This window comes from Rhinichthys klamathensis, unplaced genomic scaffold (assembly GCF_029890125.1).
Source record: "Rhinichthys klamathensis goyatoka isolate OS25496 unplaced genomic scaffold, OSU_Roscu_1.1 h1tg000157l_1, whole genome shotgun sequence".
Classification (NCBI taxonomy): domain Eukaryota; kingdom Metazoa; phylum Chordata; class Actinopteri; order Cypriniformes; family Leuciscidae; genus Rhinichthys; species Rhinichthys klamathensis.
The window spans coordinates 4,974,507-4,992,469 of NW_026606692.1; positions in this window are offsets into that span (position 1 = coordinate 4,974,507).

Below are 17,963 nucleotides of genomic sequence, written 5' to 3' on the forward strand. Positions count from 1 at the left end.
GTGCCGCGATTTCGGCGGATTGGAAATGAGCTTGAATGAGCTCTTTGCCAGACTAACTTTCAGAGCAAATCTAAATTTGCCGGAAGTTGTCTGGGTTTTCCCAGGCTAGTTGGTCTTTATTGTGCTTGTAAAATATTTCCCAATCAGCACCAGTAAATCAGTTACATCCTGCTGAAACCATCTGAATTTTATGGCGCCTATGCCCTCCTTCAAATCTCCAACATTTTCTGTTTCGGTTTAGCAACAGTGTGAGAATGGCTTTGGTTCAAGCACCTCAGTATTGAGTTGGAGAAATGTTTTAGAGCATGCTTGGTACAGTATCCCTGTCCCCAGAGTCGAAAGGTTTTCCAGGCTCTAGGAGTCATAAGGAGTTTACTTTCACATCTGCAGAACTTAAAGGCTCAGCGGCTGGCCAAAAATAAAGTTATGGAGCTGGGCCTCCAGTGTTTAAGGGAATCAGCTGCAACACAAATGTGAGACATCTCTCTCTCTCTCGGTACATTGAAACATTATTATTGTAATTGTCGCTGCGCTGAAATTGTGTGTATAAAGATATCTGTCTTTAGATTTTTTTTATTTGCTGTTAACATCTAGAATAAACAATCAGATGTCAGTAATGTAGAACAAAGCGAAGTCAAGTGAATCTAGACGCATTCATGACAGGAATTCGCCTTTGGCTAAGCCCCGCCCCCCTTAGTTACTGTTGCTACGTCCGACAAACAAACTTCATCTGGGCTCTGGTATCAACATGGCTTATGCTGTGACAGCTCTTCCTGCTGAAATTTGATCAAACTTTTATAAAGCAGCAAATAAATTGTCCGATAGAAGTAGGCAAAAGGGGCTGCAATATACGTTCGAAGGCTATATTCACGACATACAGGTGAAACGCAAGGAACAACAAGGCATCCAAATAGAGGCAAAAGCAAAGCATATCGGTCACAGTCAAAAAAATGAACCACCGCATATCCTACTAATCGAGACGGAGGCTGGGACTAACATTATCAATGAGCAACACTGTTCATGCAAAGCTGGGTAGGTCTCTATTCACTTCTATAATCGTTATTACCAAGCAAACGGACTACGCGAGTACAACGTTGTAACGTTATTTATTAGCAGCGTGTTCTAGACGACACTTGTCAGGATTTGACTTCGGTTTTGGAAAGGGAAAAAAACAGACATCCCCCTCCAACCTCTCTGGGGAACGCGTATTTGTGTTACAAATGCCCCAGGCACAACGTTTAACCATATTTTTGATAAAACTACGACGGTAATAGCCTGCCGAGACCAAAAATATGAGACGCCTGTGTTAAAGCCAATGGAGCGCTATAAAAAGTGTCGGACCTCTGTGGGAGCTCGTTCTTGGCTGTGCTGTGATTGGTCAATCTACATTCTAGGGTGTGGCTTAGCCAAAGGCGAATTGTTCGCGTTTCATGTGACGTGGATGTGCAACACAGAACAAAGTCTAAAAATGCCAAAAGACCTAATGGTTTTCATGTGAAAGTAGCAAGCACAACCCTTGGCTCACCCTGTTGCTTTCATAATGTTAACTGTGTTACAAAAAAGAATATAAAATTACTCATACTTCACATTGTATTTAATCATGCTATCAGTATTCAGGGCCTGGAACTAGTAAAGTTCATCTGTATTTCATACTGTTGTGGATATGTTTACTGTAAAATGTAGACCGTTTCCTTTTTGTTGTTGTTGTTTGTACAGTATGTTAGCATCAGATATTATCACTGCACAGTATCATTGCATTGCGGAATAAATAAAATAAAATAAACAAATAAACTTGGATGATCAATAAAAATAAATACATCTGATACAAGGAAATGTATGATGTGATGAAAGAATCATTTTATTCGCCGAACTATTCGTTTATTTTAAAGTCCTAATTACTGGTTTAATTGTGGGTCTTGGAAATCATTATCAGACATGCTCATTTTTCATATTCAAAAATTTGATAGTGGATGGGTGAACGGATGCAAAAAATCGCTCCCCATTCTCCATCCGTGCACTCATACTCCACTGAAGGAGGAATAATCCTTTACCACTCTCATTTCAGAATCCTTGCAACCTTTGCATAAAGTCAATAATAAAATATAATGTAATTATGCTATTGTAATGCTCCTCCTGTCTCTCTCCTGCACATCGCACCCCACCTCTCTATTTGAATAATGAATTATACTCACATTAAAGTGGCAGGTCTGTGCTGTGGAAAAGTAAAAAGCTATTATCCAGTTGTCAGCTCTTCCCTGTACGACTCAGGAGAGATGAGGAAACACTGCTGACACAACACACACACACACACACACACACACACACACACACACACACACACACACACACACACACACACACACACACACACACACAAAAGTGGCCTACGCAAGTGTGAGTTCCAAACTATCATGCAGAATGGGATAAGCTTTCCGTAATGACGGTGTGTAATTAAAGAATCTGTTTCTGATTTATATAGCTTCTATAAGAAGCTGCATTTAACTTTAAACATAAGGCATCACTGAAACACTTTGTTTATGCTATTGCTGTATATCCATCTAAAGATTGCCTTTTTTAAAATAAGTTGTATCCCTATGTGTTTGTGTATGTTTGAGGTTAGTATATATATATATACAGAGAGAGAGAGAAAGAGAGAGAGAGATAATTGTTTTTATTCAGAAAGAATGCATTTAATTGATCAAAAGTGAAACATTTATAATGTTATAAAAGCTTTCCATTTCAAATTTCAAAGAATCCTGAAAACATGGATCACAGTTAACACAAAAAAATTTATAATTATTGATAATATCGATAATAATAAGAAATGTTTCTTGAGCAGCAAATCAGCATATTAGAATGATAGAATGATTAGAATGAAGGATCATGTGACACTGAAGACTGGAGTAATGATGCTGAAAATTCAGCTTTGATCACAGGAATAAATAACATTTTAAAATATATTTTAATTATTTTTAATTATAATAATAAGTCACAATATTACTGTTTTACTATATTTTTTTTATCAAACTGGACATTATAAGGATATAACATCGTTTTGAAAAGACTGCTTGTAAACTAAATTAAAAAGACAATTCTAATCAGTGCATCACTCATATTTCTCAATTAGATCTCAAGTGCTTCTCTTAGACAGTAATACGAAAATTAAGACTTAGAGAAAGAAAAAAAAAAAACCTATTAATGTCATATATCAACAACATCTCAAACTGTACTCAGGTTTGCCAAGTCAGAGATGTCAACCCAAACATTTCTCATCAAATTCTCCCTATACTTCCAAAGTGTATATGTTCCCAGCTTTTGAAGACTTTCAGGACAAACATTTCAGATAAAGCTGACGCTTACTGGTTGAGAACTCCATTAAGTCTCCTGAGCTATGAAAAGACCAACCTCTCCGCAATAATATTTTCCTCTGGGTTGCTGATGATTCTATAAAGTCTATTCTAAGACTGCAGACAGCAACATAATCTGCCTGCATGTTTATTAGTTATGTAAAACATCTCAAATTGTGTTTGACTCGATCTAGCTATCAACAGGATGCAATAACTCCATGTTTGGATCTTATCCAAGCATGTTATGTCAAGTTAGAACCACAAAACATTGATCCGTGTCAAATAACATCTTCCATTCCTCATAATTAACAAGCAGCCGAACACTAGAAACTTTACATGTATAGATTTGTTTAATCAATATGGCAGTGGAAATCTGCTTGTGGATTTTTAAAAACCTATAAATCAGGGAATACAAGAAGGAATTTAAAGGCATATCAGTTTTGAGCAGTAGCGAGAATGTATCTCCGATGAAATATCATAGCATTGTGTACTTTACAGACACGTGCCTTCAAAAAGATGTCAAAAGGTCAGTGTCCTCTCAGAAATGCAGTCTGTTTGGCAATATGTTCAAAAACATGTCGTAAATCTGTTTCCTCCTGAGTATTGCTCACTCTTGGAGATATCCTGGCGCACAGCCAGCGTTCTGCTTAGCATTCTGCACTGCTGGTGGGTGGAAAATCGTCCCAATCTGCTTGTCCCCTCTGTTACCAATACAACAGATCAATAACTGCTCCTCAGTGACAGCGCACAGGCTGTGCATGGGGGGGTTGCGGTAATCGCTGCCGGTAACACAAGCAAAAAACAGTGTGCCACAGGAAGCTGTACAGTTTGGAAAAGCATTCCCTATAACTGTAATGCAATACAAATGTTTTGCTCTGACAGACGTTACTATTTAATGGTGCTTGCTTATAGGCAAGTATCACTATTGTTCATACTTGGGGATAAAAACGGCAATGCATGGCACAACATTTGTGTTACAAACGAGAATTATATGTGCAAATTATTGAGTAGAGGTATGCTATTTTTAAGCAATCTGCGACTTAAAGGGATAGTTCACCCAAAAATGAAAATTCTGTCATTAATTACTCATCATCATCTCTTTCCAAACCCGTAAGACATTCGTCCATCTCCAGAACACAAATGAAGATCTTTTTAATGAAATCTGAGCGCTTTCTCTCCCTCCATTGACAGCCTACACAACTACCATTTTCAAGTCTCAGAAAGGTAGTAAAGACGTAATAAAAAGTGGTAAATTATGTTTTTTTGTTTTTGTGCAAACAAAGCACTTACGTCGCTTCATAAAATTGAGTTTAAACCAATAGAATGACATGGATTACTTTAATGATGTCTTTATGGGGCTTGAAAGTGGTAGTTGCGTAGCTGTCAATGTAGGGTCAGAAAGTTCTTAGATTTCATTAAAAAGATCTTCATTTGTGTTTTGAAGATGAACACATGTCTTACAAGTTTGGAACGACATGAGTCTGTGTAAATAATGACATAATTTTCATTTTTTGGGTGAATAACCCTTTAAAATCATTGCCTTGTGAATGATAAAATACAAGAAAAATCCCACAGTTGTACATTGAAAGCAGGACCGAGCCATATCTACAGACCAGGGTTGAGCATATTTTTCACTAGGGCCAGTAAGCAACCACCAGAACACCTTAGCAACCATAGCAACACCCTATCTAGAACACTGTAGGGCTGTGCGATATGACGATATATATCGGATGGACGATATAAAAAGCCTATCGTTTCATATTATGCCATATCGTTTATATCGTGGTGTCGCAAAAAAACATTGTTTACGGCAAAAATTTGGATGACTGCAATCTTTCACGCCACCATGGGGATGCAGGCAGAAACGTGAATAACAGCATGAATGAAGGGGTGACAGAACCGGGTGTTTCCGAGCAGGAGAAGAACCAGCCAGAACAAACCGAGGAGCTCGTTCCTAAAGGAGGGGCTAGATGGTTTGGTTAACTTTCTATTTGTTGTATTGACCATTTTAGGGTGGTTTGGATAAATAAACGCCAGTCTCAAATAGAGGCCTGGTCTGTTTTTTAGTTTCGGTTTGTATTTAATCTTCTAAAACCCGTCAGATCGTCTGTTTAAACCAGTTCTGTGGTGCAGATTGCGCGCATCTGGGCGGAGTTGTTAGCGCAAGCAGAGTTAGCGGAGGCCGGAGAGAGAAGGAGATCGTTTTACAGGGTATAGCCTTCATTCTTTCTTGTTGATGTGTTTCGGGCAACAAGTTCATAGGCTCGATGGATATTACCAGTAATGTATTGTTCAGCCCATGGCTGTCACATCGTTTCGTTTTTTTAATTCTGCCAATAATCTAAAAGCTATGGTTATAGTAAATGTACAATTATCGTTAAATATATACTGACTTCACCCTGTGCTGCAACATACATTTAGTTGTACATTCATTTACAGAAATCAGCTGGTTGAATTCAAATTGATGCTGTTATTATCGGATTTTCAGGTGATATTCCCAATTCATTCAGTTAACGGACGCTCTGAGGTGTTCAGACTGCAGACTAAGCAACGATTGTATTTAATTGTACAGTACTATCATAACATAGTACAGACATGATCTTAATTCCATAATGTCCTTAAACATAACAATTTGCTGGCCATAAACTGACAGCGCGTGTCCGGTGTGCGATACCTCGAGTTGCTATAGACACGGCGCGCGCGCTTCTCGTCCGGTGAGCGACCCCCTTTAGACATAATAAAGTAGCCTAGGCTAATTCTTTGATTAACGGATTTGTTAAACACATTTATAAATAAAACGTAATCTTCGTTATCTCTAGGCCTACACTAAATGAAAGGCCTGTCTCATAGACGCCTGCCTCAAATACAAGCCGGTGCAGTTCGGCGATTTGGGAAAATAAAAGCCCGGGCTATTATTTGAAGTTTTACAGTATATCGTGATATATATCGTTATCGGGATATGAGATGACTTCTATCGTGATATGAGATTTTGGTCATATCGCCCAGCCCTAGAACACTGTAAAAACCACATAGCAACACCCTACAAACCACCAGAACACCTAAGCGACCACCCAAATCAACTTAGCAACACCCTAGAAACCACCCAACTACCTTTGGAGTTTGTCTGGGTTTATTATCTTTTGTTAATTATTTTAGAAATATCTTTGGGGTTTTTTCTTATTATTACGATACATGTTTCCTTCGTGTTATGGATAGTTTCGTTATTTAATAAATATTTACGCATTGTATTTTGGTTTCACATGTCCTCCTTTATGTTACGTTCCTCTACCTGACAAATTTAAATAGGGGTTCGTAACAAAAATTGGGGGCTCGTCCGGGATAAATCGGTTTAATTTTGTTTTGTCGAGCAGATACTAATAATGGTGCGGGTAGGTAAACCAGGGGGACCGTGTCTAGCACCAGCCCTCACTAAAGTTTACTGATTTATTGTTTTCTTTATTATTTTAGTTTGTTGTTTTTGGAGGTATTCCTCCAAAATGCCTCTCAACTGGTACCTTTTCAAGATTAGAGAGGTCTTAGTTAGGTCCCGGATAGGTAGGTGTATGTCCAGAGTCATTTGTACTTTTAAATTATGGTTGTTTTTTGCTCATCAATTTAATATGGCGACTATTGATTTAAATTAATTTATAAGTCAACGAGTGTTGCGAAAAGTTAAACGTTTAGAAAGGATGATTTGTTCCTTAAAATGGGACTTAAAGGACTTAAAATGGTTTAGGTCTTAACATTGTAACAACCACCAGAACAGCCTTGCAATGTAAACCCTTGTTGCACAACCTGTAGTTCTACACAATCCATGTATAGCTCAAATAGTAGCTTTAGATAAATGCGTCTGCTAAATGCATGGGCAAACAGCACTCACATTTTCTTTAGAAAGTGTGAAAGTCTAGTTTCTCATTTTATGCTAATTTTCTCTCTGACTCCTTTAAATTTGAACAAACAAATAATGCATAGAATTAACTAAGTAACTCCAGGTCTACAACTTAGTACACAGCAGCCTACTGCGATCTATGAAATAGCTAGACCGCAAAATATGGCTTGATAATACGGAGCCTCGTTCCAGTGAATAAAAGACCTAAACAAAAAACGTGCCTCATTACAATACGCTGCAAAGCTGGCACTCCACACAATCCAATTACAACATGCAAATGATGCTGGACTGTTTGAAAGGGCCGCAGATAGGCCTACCTTTATCGTAAAACACACACACACACTTACACTCTCTCTCTCCTTCTCTCGGTTTCTTTCTCCACATACACACACGCACACATTCTCCTTCTCTCAGTTTCTTTCTCCACACACACACACACTCATATACGTTCTCCCCGCTGCCTTTATTGACACACTCCCATGGCCTAGGTTGTGTTAGCCAGGTGGTGAGAACAGGTGTTGAGTGAGTGTTGCCATTTGAACGCCACTGCGCACTTGGCTCGCCACCAGTCAGCTGGAATGGTAAAGCTGTTCTTCCCGTGTTCGCATCTCTCCGCCTTATTGGCTGATTACGAGGGAGAACGTTTGGCGCCGTGTTTGTGTCATCTGCAACAGCGACTCCTCCTCAACCCCCCATGCGATACTTTTGTTTCGTTTAAGGGTTCGCTTCTCTGCCATGCTTGGCGAGGCAAGCTACTGACACGGGATAGCAGACCACTTATGCTTTAGTGACTCTGCAATGAATGGTAATTTATACAAACAACGGCGAATCCAAGGAGAAGACGGAGTGAAAACAAAGTAGGTGACAGAAGAGGAAAATGACTTCTAAATGAGGAAGAATGAGAATTTATAAGCTAGAGAGAGAAAAATGGGGGAAGTTAGAAACATATGGGAGGGAAATATGTTATGAATAAAAATGGTTTCACTTGCTTTTAGTGAATTTTTTTTATTTCAGACAGCTCACCCAACCACGTCGTGCTATTTTTCATTTCACCAAACAATGTGAGAAATACATTTACATTACGGCAAAGATAAAAGCAGTATTTTTTGCATCTTTTTTCCCCTATTTATTTGTTGAGGAGCTGAGGTGCTTCTCTAAAGCACCAACCTAGACATGCCCAAACACTTAGATATATAGCACTTTCATTTTACACGTACAAAATACTATTACTTAATGCTTTTGACTGGTAAATAACTCTAAGCTGCTACAGACATACACTCTTATAAATAAAGGTTATTTGTTGGCATCTATGGTTCCTTTAACATCCATGGAACCTTTCCATTGCACAAAAGGTTCTTTAGAGAGGAAAAGGGTGCTTGGGATTATTAAAATGTTCTTTACACTCAGATTTTTTTTTTTTTAAGAATAATTCACTCATGGGTTCTTTGGAGAACCAAAAATGTTGTTCTATGCATTGATGCAAACCTTTGGGAATATTTATTTTTAAGAGTGTAAGTCTTAATGTTCATAACCCTTTCAATATTCCTGTGATTGTAACAAGTGCATTGGTAATGTTTGAGGAATTCAATGTTTTCATTTTATCACACATAAGGCTTTTAACATCGCCACAACTAATTCCATTTCCTCCTAATTCCAAAACTGGAATAAGCTCACAGGCCATTTGAAATGACCCATTCATGTTTTACTGATACAAGAGTGCACGACACAAAAAGGAAATCAAATTTGACTGACAGCTCCTTCCTTGCCTTGAATAGTGCTCAGCTATATTATCCAGCTAGATTCCCTCCGTGCCCCACCCCCTACATTATCATGGGCTGTCCTGTCTTATCTGCATATTCCTTCCCATCTATGCAAATGGCTCCTCTCATTCGCTTAATGGGGGTATTAATCTGATATCAGCCTCTTAAATACTGCACAAACGGGGTATGGCTGAGATGAATGAGTATAAGTGAAGCACAAAACGGCATCAGCATATAAATGTCACGAAGCCCTTAGATGATTTAGTGTTTTTTATTTGGGCAATTATTTAGGTATTTTATTTATTACCTTTTGCGGTTTTAATACTATCATGACTATTTTTGAGTTATTATGGATTATGAGATTATGGAAATCATCATGCATCCCCAAAATAGTATGTGTGTGTGTGTGTGTGTGGCCTGGTCACCCTACATTATGGGGGCAATATGTCCCCCACAAAAATGGCAATATCTGAAATCCTTGTCCTTGTGGGGACATTTTTGGTCCCCATGAGGAAAACGGCTTATAAATCATGAACCTAAAAATGATGTTTTTTAAGATGTAAAAATGCAGAAAATTGTCTGTGATGGGTAGGTTTAGGGTTAGGGGATAGAATGTACAGTTTGTACAGTGTAAAAATCATTATATCTATGGAAAGTCCCCATAAAACGTGAAAACACAATGTGTGTGTGTGTTTGTTATATTTAAAAAAAAAAGGTTGTTACATGCCCATAAATACCACACATTTTCCAAATGTCCAATATAATGCCGATCATTCCCACCGTCCACAAGCTCATCTGGAGTTTAATTGAAATACATGAGGGGACGAGCGGATGCATTCAAAGCAACTGGGGCCAGTGACACTAGATGGATTGGCAAAATGGCATTTGATTAATACGATACTTGACCCCCAGTAATTATGTCCTTTACAATAGACTGGTGACACCTATTAACCACAGTAATCACTTTTGCTGGTGCGGTGTTTCAGAGGAGCTCGACATATGGCCACCTTATTGAAATAGATGCTCTGAATGGAAGAGAAGGGAGGCAAGGGTCCTCACATTAATGTCTTCTCATTCATGCAGTCCCAAAGGAGAAATATCTGACAATATGTACAATTATTTAGCATTCTGAGCTTCATGGGAAACTGGAGAGCTTTTTCCACTGCATACTATTTGTAGAGCTGATGACATTCCCTTTGCACCGATTTTAAAAGACAGGAAATGACATCGCTAACCTTGGGACTCACTTGAAAGGAACTTGTGTCTTTGAGACTGCGAGGCAAAAGTTGAGGGATAGTTTGAGGACAAGAAAGAAAGAAAAAGAAATGGAACAAATAACAAACCATAGCCCGAACATATTTGCTTGGAATGTGAAGACAGTGCTGAATTTTATTCATCCATAGTTTGATGATTTATTAACTCAGTATGGTCTGAATTTATTTAGCATGGCTTTACAAATGCGTTGGCTCACTTTATCTTCCCTTCTTTACTGTTCAAACAACACCATAATATCTGAAATAAAGAAATGGAAAGTGTCAAACAGTCCCATCCATACCTGCTGAATCCTTTAGCACCCAAGTTCAACTCCAGGTGTCCGTTCGGTCCTGCCGCACACTTTGAGAGACTTGGGAGTGGTCGTCATGGCCAATCTCTGGTCATTCATTTGCAGGTAATGATTTTGGAACAGGGCTGCTAATAGGGCATTATGGGAGTCCCTGGTTCCCCTGACAGCTGATTAATGTCCACTGTGATGACATCAGCTCTGAGAGAAACTAGATAAAAGAACACTTGTATTGGACCGAGCAGGATGATGAACGAGCGACCATGCTAGCGACTCATCTCATTACGAACTACAGACTGCTGGCCATTTAGCTAATGTAGCGAGTCATTGTGTGCCCAGGGACCCCGGGCCGCAGGTTTGGAAATTAATGACACGGCAAACGTGCGATATGGAGTTTGACCCTGCATAATACGCAAGCATATAGGATTAACCTTGCCTTGTCAGACGCCACTATTGTTATCCTGAATGCGGCGGCGGAGTACACAAGCAGGGGAAAAGAGATATTTATACCAATACCTATACCTGGATTTAAGATTCATTTCATGGGCCGCGGCTAAGCTGCGGAGAAGGATTAAACAGATAGTCTTTTCATTGAGAGGTAGTGAAAATAAACCTCTCATTGAATAGGGGAGAAAGTGAAAGACATCAGGCGGCGTAGACTCTTTACTTTCACCTTTACTCTATTGCAGATATAGCTAAAGCTAATCTGAAAGCATACTGTAGAGACATTCAATGGGGGAAAAATGGTCAGCATTATGGAATGAGACCAATATATGAAGAAAATGTTCACATGGTGTTAGCAGAAATATATCCACAATCAATGGCAATCTGTACTTTTTAACACTGATATTATTTTGTTGATCAATTTGACACTGATTCTTGATATGTTGTGGCTTTTTCTCATTGAACATGAACATACAGTTTCATCATTCTGATGTGTTGTGGAATGTGCGTACCAAATTTGGCGCGTCAATTTGACCCACTAATTTCATGGTTAAAGGCAGCTAAAAAAAAAAAAAGATAATTTCCTCAAGTCAGTTGCTCATCTACCCTCTATATGGGTTTACATGCGTATGCATTTGCCAGATGCTTTTATCTGAAGAAATTTTCACTGTGTTGATGGCGTAGCTGGGAATCGAACACATGATCTTTGTGTTGCTATAGAGCCATCCTGCTTCTGTTTGAGCTTCAGGAAAGCACACAGAATAAGTGTGTTTTTATTATTATTTAAAAAAATACTTACAATGGTGTTTATAAATATAGTTTGTAAAGGAAAAAATGCTTAAAAATAATTGTTCAATACAGTTTAAAAAAAAAATCATGTGACCCTGGTCCACAAAACCAGTCACAAGTCGCACGGGTATATTTGTGGCAATAGCAACAATACATTGTATGGGTCAAAATTATCGATTTTTCCCCAAGACGTCATATGACTGACGCTTTTGACGCTATCTAATCCTAACCCTATACCCCAGACCTAAACCTACCCGCGTCATCTAACTGATGTTAAAGGGTACCCTAAAACGTCGGATGTTGACGTATGGTCAAAATCGTCAGTCATATGACGTCTTGGGATGAGACTGGGTTAATTTTTCTTTTATGCCAAAAATCATTAGGATATTAAGTAAAGATCATGTTCCATGAAGATATTTTGTACATTTCCTACCGTAAATTTACATTTAAAAAAAATTGTGAGTGGATGCAGCAATATCGGCCAATAAGGCGATTTTATCAAGATTTTTTTGCACCCTCAGATTCCAGATTTTCAAATTGTTGTATCTCGGCCAAAAATTCTATCCTAACAAACCATACATCAATGGAAAGCTTATTTATTCAGCTTTCAGAGGATGTATAAATCTCAATTTTAAAAAATTGACCCTTGTGACTGATTTTGTTGTCCAGGGTCATACTGTATATGCTCTCTTTTTTTTTTGTAATGTGTGAGAACTATTAATGTTAAAGGTTTACTGTTTTTACCAGATTTTTTTTTTTAAATAATAATAATAATATGATTTTTCGGAGAATTACATTGACCAAAACATAACAACCATATCCAATATTTTTACCTGATACATTAAATGAGAGCAAAAGCACAAATTAAGCTTTTAAATGCAAAGCTTTTCCAAGCAAATTATGATTCTCATTACCATTTACCAATCATAACCATTGTTCAAAACAAGTGTTCTTGCAACTCAAGTTGTTTACGAACTTGCAATGCCAAGGTCATGGGTTCAATTCCTAGAGATCACGTGTCTATGAATAAATGTAATTGAGAGAAATCTACCACAGATGATGCAAATCTATTTTCAGTTTATTCCTGTGGGTGAATTGGATGTGTTTCAAATGAACTTTAAAATATTTTACATTTACCATATACATGGGCCTGACCTTTTAATGTTAACTAAGCCTGCTTAATCACGGCATCCTCGGAAATATGACCCGTCTCTCTTGTTAGCCTTTAAGACTTCCTCTCCTTTCACCTTCAATCAGGGTTAAGCTGAACTCCTGCTGTCAAGACCAGTGCGGTAATGAGCATATCAATCAAAGAATACATCAAGACTGCTAACTATTTTAGGAGTATTAGACAATCTCAGTTTAGAGGTTTAGAACATAATTTTATTGTAATTGGGATCTAACATTTGGGACAAAATGTAGATGGAATGGGTGAAATAACAGGATAGTTCACACCAAAATAAAAATTCTGTCATCATTTTCTCACCCTCATGTTGTTTCAAACCTTAGGGTTTCTTACTTTTAACTGAACACAAAAGATCTTTTGAGTCTCAGTGTTTTTAAATTCATTTTAATTCAATTCATGTTGTAAAGCGCGTTTCACAATACAAATTGTTTCAAGTTGCAGCTTCACAGAGAATGCTTATTTCAATGTTATAATCAGGAAATATTGAATACTGAATACATGTTAACTAACCACAACACACACACACACACACACACACACACACACACACACACACACACACACACACACACACACACACACACACACACACACACACACACACACATATATATAAGGATCATATTTGACAGTTTTGTATGTCATTTCAAAGTTGGCATTATCTGAAGTCTTCACAAGCACTGGCATTATGTGAATGCTTGGCTAAAGAGATATGGCTTTAATCTAGATTTAAACTGAGAGTTAGGACACCTATGTTATTCAAAATCTTCTTTTGTGTTCTAGATAAAACAGTCATTCAGGCTTGGAACAACATGAGGGTGAGAAAATTATTTTTGGGGTAAACTATCTCTTTAAAGGTGATGTATCATTGGTCTTCCGTTGGTCAGCCAAACAAATAGTCTTGCCCCAAACTCAGACCATTGGTTGAGCTAATGTTACAGGGTGGTCGGGACGCTCAAACTACCAGAGCAATGTCTTATTTATAGTTATCTCTGCATATTAAGTTGGAACATGAGATTTTTTTAAAAAAAATGATGCGCATAACCTTTATCACAGAGATGTTTAGGTTGACATCGACTATTGACAACCCTGTCTCTTCAGGCTATTTATGGTGTGTAGTAGAATGACACGATCAGTAGGTTATAGTGAGAGGGGAGCTATGCATTTAGTCACCGGTCACTCTTAATGGCTTCAAACCATGCAGAAAATTATTCACTGACCCTTCACACACCTCTGCGTCGGGAGCAGCTGTAAAACAACCCAGCCTTTGTCAAGGATTATAACGGGCGGAAATCTGGCCTTATTATTAAAAAGCCTGGTGATTTTTGACCCCCCTTTTTCTCTCTTTTCAGTCATCCAATATTCATTAAAGTGGGATTTCGGCACATTAGCAAAGGAGGAGAAAGTAGCCCCTGGAGACTGTGTTTGCGTTTTCAGCGCTGGTCCTGTAATTCTGTCAGACACTCATGTGAAGAGGAGGAAAGGGGAGGGAGTGGTCCACTTAACCGGGATTTATTACCTCCACCAGCTGCCCTCCTCTCTCTCTCTCTGTAAAAGGTAATTGCATCCAGTTGTAACAAGCTAATTGATTGCTAATTAGATAAATCAGCACTCCAAGAGCTGTCAAGCACTGACGGATGGTAACAGAAGTCATGTGCCCCGGTGTAATGGCGGTAGGGTGGGAGGACTGGTGTCGCCCAACAGAAAGAGCAGCCACGAAAGGTCGAGGGGGAGCGGACGATATCGGCGAGATGGGCAGATGAGCGTGAACCGCAGAAAGAGAGGGGGTCTTGAGCGTAGTGACAATGCAAATCAAAAAAGGCAGAGTAAACATGATTGATTTAGGCGGAGGCTGTCGGAGAGGGGGAAATTGGATTCAATGGACAGCTGGATGTCTGCAGCGACTCCCTGGCCACCAGGCAGCACCCGGCACTTTCTCATGCTAATGCATCCCGGGCTAGCATAGCACTGAATGGATGATACCAGCCTAAACAGGAACTGAGACCGGGGGGGTTTGCTTGGCTTGAGAGGGTAAGAATGAACAAAGGGGGAAGGGCAGTGCTAAATAGGGACTACCGCACAGTGCGACGTCTCAAGTATGTGTGTATCATATGTTCATACATACAAATTTAAATACAAGAAAATCAAATTGTAGTTGCCAGTTCCTATTGAGTTCGGTCACTGAAACAAACTGAACTAAACAATTTTACTAATCAAGTGTGGCTTCATTGATATATCATATTTTTTTTTTAAAATTACATTTTAAAACAACAGTTTTACTGCTTAGTATCTTTGTGGAAATGGTGATACACTACCATTCAAAAGTTTGGAGTAAGAAAGATTAAAAAAAAGAACCGATCAAACTGACCAAAGACATTTATAATGTTATAAAAGATTTATGTTTCAAATAAATACTGTTCTTTTGAACTTTCTATTCATCAAAGTATCCTAAAAAATGTTTTATCACAGCTCCAACAAAAACATATTAAGCAGCAAAAACTTAAGCAGGAAATGTTTTCAACACTGAGATATTAGAATGATTTCTGAAGGATCAAAAATGATTGGCTATATAATACCAAGTTCTGTCATGAAACTCTCGAGGGCGCAGGCTGGTAGGTTCTCAACTCAATTTGGTAGCGAACACATCGTTATCTACATAGTGCAGCTGATTGGTTGTTGTTGTTGTTGTTCAAATACCGGTAGTGTTGCTGTTATCAGTCTGCAGCGCGCTTTCAGAAACCCCCCACCTTCCCCAGCTCCACCTGTATAGATCTGCTATGGGGGTTAATTCATGTATGTTACATGTGCAGCAGCAGCAGCATGTCTCACATGCTCACAACAATGCCTGTGAATGTATCGGCAGCAGCAGATCTATTCCACCAAGGCCATACCCATTACCATGCCAATCTCTCAGAGAGTTGTCATGACAGAAATGCAGCATATGTGAGCATAAGAGATGTAAACATAAAAAGAAAATCTGATTCTGAACTTTTGACCGGTAGTGTACATTACTAAGAAATGGTGAGTTCTATATAATGTAAACAATATATTTTAAATCTATTTTTCATTGAAATGGTGTTTATACATTTTATATATATATATATATATATATATATATATATATATATATATATATATAACCAGGGGCCGTATTCACAAAGAATTTTAAGGCTGAAATAGCTCCTAACTGGCGAATTTAGGAGCAACTCCTAAAAATAATGGGTGTGTCACTCCTAACTTTAGGACTCCTAATTTGTTTCACTAAGAGTAATTCACGAAGCATTTTAGCCCTAAAAGTAGCACCTAAGTCTGGGACAGCTTAAAAGAAGTCGAGAGGACTCCTAACTCACTAAGACCTATTCACAAAGGATTGTAGCGTATACCACCACCTCTCGCAGTCGTCCAGGGTCCGCGACACAAGCGGGAATGCTGCATTGATCTGCAAACAAATCCTCTCCCATGTCTCACGCCTAGTTTTGCTTGATATCCCAGTGCCGCATTTCCCTTTTATTATGTGTTATTTTTATTTTATTTATTTTTTTCAGCACCAACTGGGCCAGCAGCAGTAACTGATCCTGCGTCCAGTTGGGCTTTTCTTTTCCGTTTTGACAAGTTCATAATCCACAGTCATTCAACTATTACATTACTTCAATAGGAGCAACATTTCCTTGCTTTAAGTAGTCTATTTAGGCTAATATGATGTCAATTAACCAAGCAAGTGTTAATGCAAGTGTCATTTTTCATTATTAGGCAAGTGACGCGGTTTTCATTGGGGTATTAGGCATACCTTGATTTAATTTAATTTACGACTTTTCTCTCTCTCTCTCTCTGCCTTTTTAGAATTACACTTCACTGGGGCCTGCACAAACATGTAATTATATATGCATTTCGATGACCTTAATATTATTATTTTGTGTAGGACCAACACATTCTATATGACGCCATATGACATTTCGTCGAAATCTTACGCACATGGCATCCTTTAGCGTCAATATAACACGCACTGTTATGGGTAGGTTTAGGTCTGGGGTAGGGTTACGGTTATGACGCCTTGGGATCTGCGTCTTATATTGACGCTAAAGGATGCCAAGTGCGTCGGATTTAGACGAAATGTCAAAAGCGTCACCTGTATGACGCCTTGGGTTCTGCGTCTCATATTGACGCTAAAGGATGCCATGTGCGTAAGATTTCGACGAAATGTCAAAAGCGTCACATGTATGACGCCTTGGGATGAGAACGGGCTGGTAGGACACAGACATATTTAGATGTCGTAATTCCATGATTTGTTGCGTCTGTGTTATGCCTGTCATCTAACAAACCAATCACCGTGATCATTTAGAGGAAGCTCGTGCATGAGAATTGACGTCATCCATAGCAACGAAGACTCACTCTTAGTTTAGGAGTTGTCATTTTTTCTTACTAAGAGTAGGTCTGAAAGGCGTTGTGAATAACTTTTAAGAGAAAACTCCCAGCTAAAATATTTTAGTGCGATTTAGGAGTACTCCTAGTGGTAAGATAAAATTCTTTGTGAATACGGCCCCTGATCTGTGAGTAAATACTACGTAAATAGAATTCAAGATTAAATTATATTATTTTGAAGTAAAAATCTGAAACTATTTTGTGCTTATCTTTGAAGTGTGGGTGGCCGTGCGTGTATATAAATGTATTAATGTATGACACTGGTCTTAACTGCTGATTCATCTCACAATTGTTGTGTCTGCACAACTGTTGTTTTGAAGAAAAGAAAGGACTATTTGAACAGTATTATGTAAACATGCTCCTCGAGCCGCCCAATAAGACTCAGGCCACACCTTTGTTTCCGTTTAATCTCCCTGATTATGCAGACATCACTTAGACGTTGCCATGGACACTGAACATGGTTGGCAAGCAAGGCCGAGCACCCTCTGTCTGGTTAAACGCAGCGGATGGAACGACGCCAAAGAAACACCATCACCTCATCAGTTTTGCTTTCTTTGACTGTATTTTA